This window comes from Petaurus breviceps, unplaced genomic scaffold (assembly GCF_028583685.1).
Source record: "Petaurus breviceps papuanus isolate PSGF00001 unplaced genomic scaffold, PetGlider_PUasm1.0 140, whole genome shotgun sequence".
NCBI lineage: Eukaryota > Metazoa > Chordata > Mammalia > Diprotodontia > Petauridae > Petaurus > Petaurus breviceps.
In genome coordinates, this window is record NW_027185698.1 from 27114750 (window position 1) to 27121718 (window position 6969).

General features: G+C 38.5%; 1 protein-coding gene across 1 annotated transcript in view; it reads right to left on the reverse strand.

Annotated features, from left to right (window-relative positions):
- The window catches only part of CC2D2A (coiled-coil and C2 domain containing 2A), a 342921-nt gene that overhangs the window by 141797 nt on the left and 194155 nt on the right, over positions 1-6969 (reverse strand). The window contains exon 2 of the mRNA XM_069074941.1: positions 2259-2457. The gene's annotated coding sequence lies outside the window, so the exon portion shown is untranslated. The remainder of the gene's footprint in view (positions 1-2258; positions 2458-6969) is intronic.

The following is a 6969-nucleotide window of genomic DNA, read 5'->3' on the forward strand; positions in this document are numbered from 1 at the left end:
GTTCCATACATTAATGAAATCATAAGACTGGACCGTCCAAAATAATATTTAAATGACATAAATATTTCAATACTCCAAAGATCTATAATTTTATCAGGGTGAGTATTTATTTCCTCCACAACTTGTATGATCTTTAGAAATTACTCTGGCTCCAAAATTTATCATCCTTCAGCCAACATAGTGATGAGCATCTTCTGATTCAGCTAGCCTGGAGCTCTGATATGAAACATGCGTTATATCCCTGGCGCCATATGCAAAGCTTCCTAAAACTTAAGTCTGATCTTGTCATTCTCCTTCCACCTTCAGTGGCTCCCTATTGCCTCTCACACTAGGTAGAAACATACATGTAAGGTAGGCATTTAAAGCCTTCACTATCTGGCTCCAGCCTATTTTTCCAGGTGGCTTATTTATTGCTCCCACTTGTATGTCCCATCTCATAACCAGATCAACCTACTTTCTTCACTGTTCTCTGTACACAAAGTTCCATCTTCTGTCTCTGAGTTCATGACTTGGATGCTCTCTCTGCTCACCTGTGTCTCTTGGAATCCCAAGTTCCTTTATTGGCTCCATTCATGTGCCATTTTCTATGGGGCACCTTTCCTGATCTTCTTAATTATGGATGCTCTCTTCCTCTTCAGATTATTCTTATTCTATTACTATATGCTGTATCTTCTAGTGAGAGGAAGCTTGATTTGATGTATAGAAGGTCCACTCTCTTGGAGTCAGGAAGATCTAGTTCAAGTCTTGCCTCTACCTTGACTGTGTAACCCTGGACAAGTCACTTAACTTCTCAGGACCCTGGTCAATTTTCTAAGACCATAAATTGCAGAACAGGTGTTGATCTGCATTAGTAGAGAGGATTCCTTAGGCAGAGTTTCTTATACCAATGAAATCACAGGTCTGGACTCTTGCCCCTTACCTTGAAGTAAAATGTATTTTCTTTAAGGGCACCACTTCTCATTTTGTTGTTGCATCCCAGTCCTAGCACAGCCTGACACATAGTAGGTGCTTAATTAAATACTTCATAGTTTGGATTAGATATATGATACTTTGGACTCTTCTGGACTAGCCTTTGACAACCAAGTGTAACCTCCATTCCAAGAAGAGGCATTTGAGGACTATATTAGTGGTATAATACCAATATGTTTAATAAAATATAGTAATTTTGCTAGAATATAGAAGTCATATACCTATACATGTATATAGAGAGCTGGCCTTGAAGCCAAGAAGACCTGGGTTTAAGGCCCAACACTGGCACATATTGGCTGTGTGACCCTGAGCACTTACCCTGTCAGAGCTCTAGACAAGGCTCTAAGACTTTTTTTTTTTTAAGACTTTATAATTACAGTGGTAGAGGGAGTTCCCTCACTCAGAAGTTCCCTATATCAATGAAATGACTTGTCCAGTTCCTATAGATTTCCCTGTAAACAGTCACTTTATATGTAAAAACATATGATACACACATCTATGTATAGAAATAATACATGTGTATATATTACATATATATGCAAAGTGTTGTATGCATAGTGATTCTTCACATGACTATGTTCCCTGAAGTATAACTATGTATAAAGACATATGTATTATATATAACATAATTGCATAAACACATGCAACATAACACACAACACACACATATAATTATGTATATTATACACACTTACATCTTAATAACATCTTTCCTACAGAGAAAGAAAGTAATTCAAGACTGCATCTAATATATTATCTTTCTGTCTTTTCAAAATAACAAAAGTAACCTTTTGGATGATGGTTATAAGCACCCTTTGCTCTAATCATTGCCAAGAAAAATGATGTTACAAGTATCTGGGGCTTATATTTGTTATACCACCAAACATCCTTCCTACTTAAGTGAAGATAAAAAGGCCCGAGGCTACACAATATACTAAATTATTTCCAGTAAGCTTCAAATCCAAACTAAGCTGAATAGCTAGTAAGAGAGCACAGAAATAGGCCTTGAAATCAGAGCAAGAGAGTCAGGGTAGCTGTCTGCATTTCCTGCTTCCAAATCAGGTACCAGCTTTGAGCTAAGCCCAAACTGTTTACGATCACAGGACTTGGAATCATATCCCTCTCTTTGCAGAAACAAACCCACCAGGAAACACAAAGAACGGCATGTCAAATTCATGACCCCCCACCCTGATGTACACAGGTAGGCCAGATTCTGGGCATTTGCACTGCAGATCTGAGAGGGTCCCCAGGTTCATGGCCGTGACCATGTATGTAAATGCTTTCTTTACCTGATGGAACTGTACTCAAGGCCCTCGAAAGATTCACTTCTCTTAAGCCTAGAGACAAGAATGCAGAGAGTGCAGTCTTTGTGCTGAATCTTCCATTGGATAACGGCTGGAGTCAGGACTGGCTTTCCTTAGGCTTCACTTCCGAAGTTGTGAGAAGCTGCTCACAAAACAAAAACTGCCAGCGTAGCAACGCCTGTTGCTAAGGGAGGGAACGGAGATTTTTTTTTTTAAAGTGACAGCTTCCAAGGAGGCCTTTTATGGCAAGCAAAGAAAAACATATTGGGTAAGGAGAGGAGCTGATCCAACTGGAAAAGAACAGAGACCAAACTCAGACAGGAGACAGAGGGAGGGACACAGAGCAGTCAAGATTCAGACACCCTTTTCCTCTCTTGCTTTCAAATACACAATGTCATAAGAGTTTATTCTAGAAAAATTAATAGTCCAGTTCAGACAGACATAGGGGTTTGGGAGTCTGCAGTGGTGAACTGTCTGTTTTGTGACAACAAGGTTCTTATTTGGGATTTTTCTAGAGCAAATTTTTTATTTTTTCTCCTGGGCTGACTCTCCCTATTATTCAGCCTGCTTCTCTGTTGTTTCTGCTTACCATCAACTGATTTACACTCACTAATATGACTTCACTCAAAGGAAACATCGTAAGGAAGGTGAATATTTTTAATTCATTTCTCTTAGATTATATCTCATCAACGCATCATATTTCACTGGTATGGCTAGTCAATAGTGAAGATTGTAAGATGTCATCCTTTGCAACTGTTATCCACATTCTTCACAAAATCCTCCAACCAGAGGGTCTTCTTCTAACATGCTTGACACTGATTGGGTACAAGTAAGACAAACATATGGGCTTTCTATTGTTTACTCTGGGGCCTATCTTCTTTTCTGGTTATATGATGGCAGGAAGGTAAATAGACTGTACCTAAAGCCTATATCTGCATACATACATACATACATACACACATTCATGACTACACACACACACATTTGTATTAATGTATTATATATGCATATATATAATATATGTATGTGTATATATGTACATATAAGACACTCTCACACACATATATGTATTTATACATACATATTCATTTATGCAAGGCCATATAATGAGTGAATACTAGAACCCTGAGTCTGATGCTCTTTGTTCACCAGATAAATTATTATCAGTTGCTTATAAGAATATAAAGAGTCTAGAAAAAGAAGTCTGAGACTTTGAATCCTAGACTACTTAAAAAATCAGAGATACACCTTAAAAAGTGGCTCTAAAAATAGTTTCACAATTGATATTAGCTGCGATGTGAATCTATTATGTGATCTGATCTGTTGTGACATGTCTCACTCCAAAGCATTCCAATAGTTAAGGATGAATGACAGCAACATCATTTGGTTACCTTTGGGGAAAACACAGTTTTAGAAGCTTTGATCCTTCTTCTCGTCTTTCTTTCCTTCCACAACCATTTACTAGAGATCAGTCTCCTTACCATGCACCTGTTCTCTGACCATCTTCTACACCATGAGGAACTCTGAGTTTGCCCCAGGGGGTGCCCAGCTCTGAGAGGTGAGCTTTTTGCCTCATTTTGCTTAGACTCAAGTCTGTAATCCACGGTTTGCTCCTTATGGCCAAATCTGGTCACTTGCTTCTCCTTTCCAGCATGGTTTTCTACATTGTCTTCCTCCGTTAGAATGTCAGTTAGTTGAGGACAGAGACTGTATTGCTTCATTATGTTTGTGATCCCAATACTTAGCACAATACCTGGCACATAGTAAGATATAATAAATTCCATCTGTCTGCTTGCCAGCCTATCATTTGTCTATCTATCTAGCGATCTATCCAAATATGCTGTGCTAGGTGTTCCTTATCATCTATCTATCTATCTATCTATCTATCTATCTATCTATCTATCTATCTATCTATCTATCTATCTATCATCTATCTGTCTGTCTGTCTGTCCGTCCGTCCGTCCGTCCGTCTGTCTGTCTGTCTATCTATCTATCTGTCTATCTATCTACCTGTCTGTCTATCTACCTGTCTGTCTATCTAGCTATCTGTCTGTCCATCTATCTATCTATCTATCTATCTATCTATCTATCTATCATCTATCTGTCTGTCTGTCCGTCCGTCCGTCCGTCCGTCTATCTATCTATCTATCTATCTATCTATCTATCTATCTATCTATCTATCTATCATCTACCTGTCTGTCTATCCACCTGTCTGTCTGTCCACCTATCTATCTATCTATCTATCTATCTATCTGTCTGTCTGTCTGTCTGTCTGTCTGTCTGTCTGTCTGTCTGTCTGTCTTGTCTGTCTGCCTGTTCATCCATCTCTCTGTCTGTCTCATACTATGTTCCCTGTTTCCAAAGAGTCTATAACAGAATACAATGTTACATCTATCCTCTACAATATGTAAGAATATTTCAGGACCACAAGCTGTTTTATTTATTTTAATTGATCTGTTCTAACTATTACACAAGGATATACTAGGTGCTATTCAAAACATAGACTCTAGAGGTAGAAGATCCTTTAGGGGTTGTCTAGTCTCCCTCTCCCTGTAGAGAGGAGGTCATGAGGCCTAGAGAGGCTAAGGGACTTCCCTTGTTTTCATAGTGAACGAGGGTTTGAATGTGGAATTTTGTCCAGAATGCACAATTCCTAGTGCAGTGGTCCAAGACCATACTATCCTTCAAGAAAGTTACAAATTCCCAATGGTTTATGCCCTTTGTTAGTTTATATGAAAAGATGGAATACCATATGTATTTCCATACTTTGACCTACATTTCCATGTGAAGAGCACTGTTTCCACTTGTACTGTTTGTGATCTATCAAATGTATTTTGTACATTTACTTATCCATGCTCCTTCTGTCATTTTTTTGTGCCTGCATTTTTGCTCTTGAGTTTAATAAGACCTGTTATGCCTCTTCTGCAAGATTCATACTTAAGATTACTCTTTTTCTGGGTACCTAAGGGCAGTTATGGTATGGTAGAAAGAGCAAAGAACTTGGAATTAGAAGACCTGGGGTTCAGTCCTAGTTCTAACAATTATTAGCTCTGTAAACCAGATGAGTTTCTCTTGAATAAGGATGCAAATTATTATTATTTTAAGCAATTGGGGTTAAGTAACTTGCTCAAGGTTACATGGCCAGTTATTTCTGGGTGTGGTGCTAAGTATCTGAGCCCGGATTCGATCCCCAGGTCATCCTGACACTGGGGCTGGTGCTCTTACTCACTGAACCACCTGGCCGCCCCAGGATGCAAATTATTAAAAAAAGAATAGGATAAGTCAGAGGGAGGAAGTGAAAAGTAACATTGAATATTCCTCATTAAAAGAAATCTGGGCACCAAAGAGGAAAAGCATGGTGAAGAACATTTGTGTGAAGATCAGTGAAGGAAGAAATAAAAATGATTTTGTTGTTAGACAAAAGTATGGACCACCTGTACAGAAAGAGGACATAGGCTATAGATAAATGATGGATTTGGAAAACATGTCATAAGGCTAGTATACAGACATGATAAAATTAATAGTTATGAGGATCTTCAATTGTCAAGACATCTACTTGAACTCTCTCTGCCAAAACAGCAAAGCAGTTAATGATCTGTTGACTTTCCTTAATGATAACTTCATTCTACAAAAGGTGGAAGAATCAATGAGGGTGACTTGCCTTCTGGATAAATCAGGATGTATTGATTTCTGGAGTGGAAATGAGGGAACCTTTGGAGAAAAATAACCACACCTTCTTAGATTTTCTGATAAAAGAGAGGAAAACTAAGTATAACCTGTCTTTTACCTTCGATTTTAGGAGGGCAGCTTTGAAAGTATTCAGAGAAAGCTCAGGTAGGCTGCCATAGGTAAAAATTCTAGAGAGGAAGTCAAGTCTGGAGTCATAATGGACTCTCAAGCAGGAAATTCTGAAGATAGAAAGAGAAAGTTTTGATGGGAAAGTTTGGATTTGTCTAAACACACCAATATGAATTTTCAGGGAACTCATCAACTAACTCAGAATTGTAAAAGCTAAGAATAAATAGGAGCAAGGTTAGGAAATAGGGGATTAATAAAAAAAGATGGCACCGTCCTGTACAAAGTGTTAGGAGTGTTAAAGCTTGAAATAAAAGGAAGCCGGTGAGACTTTAGAGACAGAACAAAGGGGTTTTAAAAACTATTTTGTGGCTAATAGGAGGACTAAAGGAGGGAGAAGAGAGAGTTTCAGGATGTATGGGATGATGATAAGAGATAATAGAGAGAAGCCTGAGCTGCACAAGTCTGTTTTCATTGAATTGAGTTTAATTGAGTTTGTCTTACTAAAGACAGTAATATTTGAATTAGAAAAAGAGAACAAAAATGGTTAATGGGGATCTTATGCTCAAGATAAAATAGGGAGATAATAAGAAAGTCCTTAGCTCTTTCCATGAGTTCAAGTCACTAGGATGAGATGATTATAATCCAGGATCCTGAAAGTTTTCATATGTGATGGGGAAGTGAGGTGGTACAGGCCTTGGAGGCAAGAAGAGCTGAGTTCATGGGGCGGCTAGGTGGTGCAGTGAATAGAGCACCGGCCCTGGAGTCAGGAGGACCTGAGTTCAAATTCGGCCTCAGACACTCGACACACTTACCAGCCGTGTGACTTTGGGCAAGTCACTTAACCCCAATTGCCCTTCAAAAAGCAAAAAAAAAAAAAAAAAAAAAAAAAAAAAAAAAA